Genomic DNA, 1073 nt, shown 5'->3' with positions numbered 1-1073 from the left:
TTTATGGTGGAGACAATCTGGCAGTCTTACACACTACTGCCTTTTACGGAACTTGAACCCAGACAGTCCTGGCAGTACTTTATGGAGACAATCTGGCAGTCTTACACAACTGCCTTTTTAAAATGAACTCTGGATCCAGACCAGTCCCTGGCAACTTTATGGGAAGACATCTGGCAGTCTTAACACACACTGCCTTTTCGAACTCCGGACCCAGACAAGTCTGGTAGACTCGCATTAACCCGCCCTATCCTGTCTTCCTTCTCTCTTCGATTTCGGGACGATAAGACCTCCGTTGTTACAGTTCCCTCTATTCAAACCTCTTTCTCTTCAAGTTGCTACTTAACAAAGAGCATTTCACACGAGGAATTGAACCTATGACCCCGGGCGTTCTAGTCTCGTGTGATATTTGGTTACGAAGGTTGTTTGGAGTACTTTAAGTACTTCTTGTATCTTGTTCACAAGTTATGGGTTCAGCCACCTCTGCCATTCTCTTAATGAAAGTTACGACTGAGATATCTTATCAGAGTTATCAGACGCTGCGATACCAGCAGATCAGCTGAGCAAACTGTTGAATTGACCTGGTTATGAACTTGAGTCCTTTTGAATCTCAAGATGGTTGAGGTACCACAGAGGTCATCTTAAGGCGGTTTTCACACTGAGGTAACACGTCGCAAGTAGCAAGTCGCAAGATGCTACGTAGCATGCATCTTCAAAGACCAGACCATTATTTCAAATGAAACCTTCCTCACTGAGGATACATGTTGCTACTTGAACCCTGGAAACAAGTAACAGTGTTACTTCAACACCAACGGTCTGGAGTTTTGTTAGTTGCTAATACTTGTGATTGTTTGTGGGAAATTTTTTTTTTTTTGATACCTAGGTACGCAGTTCATTTTTATTGTCACATGTTGTTAGTTGTTACTCCAATGTGAAAGTTCATGTTTCTTTGAAAAAGATTCAGGACGTAAGCAGTAGCATCTTGCGACTTGCTACTTGAAAAGACTGGAGCTCCAGACCTTATGTCTGTTGTGGAAAATTTTGAACGAAGAGTCAGTGCCATCATACCTTCATTC

At 42.4% G+C, this 1073-nt stretch overlaps 1 long non-coding RNA gene across 1 annotated transcript in view; it reads right to left on the bottom strand.

Moving 5' to 3' along the window:
• LOC113473750 overlaps nt 1–777 on the bottom strand; it is a 10038-nt gene extending 9261 nt beyond the window's left edge. Inside the window, exon 1 of the long non-coding RNA XR_003395641.1 lies at nt 741–777. This is a non-coding gene — a long non-coding RNA (uncharacterized LOC113473750). The remainder of the gene's footprint in view (nt 1–740) is intronic.
• Between the last annotated feature and the right edge of the window lie 296 nt (nt 778–1073).

The sequence above is a fragment of the Diaphorina citri genome, unplaced genomic scaffold, assembly GCF_000475195.1.
Source record: "Diaphorina citri unplaced genomic scaffold, Diaci psyllid genome assembly version 1.1 scaffold84568, whole genome shotgun sequence".
NCBI lineage: Eukaryota > Metazoa > Arthropoda > Insecta > Hemiptera > Psyllidae > Diaphorina > Diaphorina citri.
Note: the sequence above shows the minus strand (reverse complement) of the source record. Positions and strands in the feature narration are given on the sequence as shown.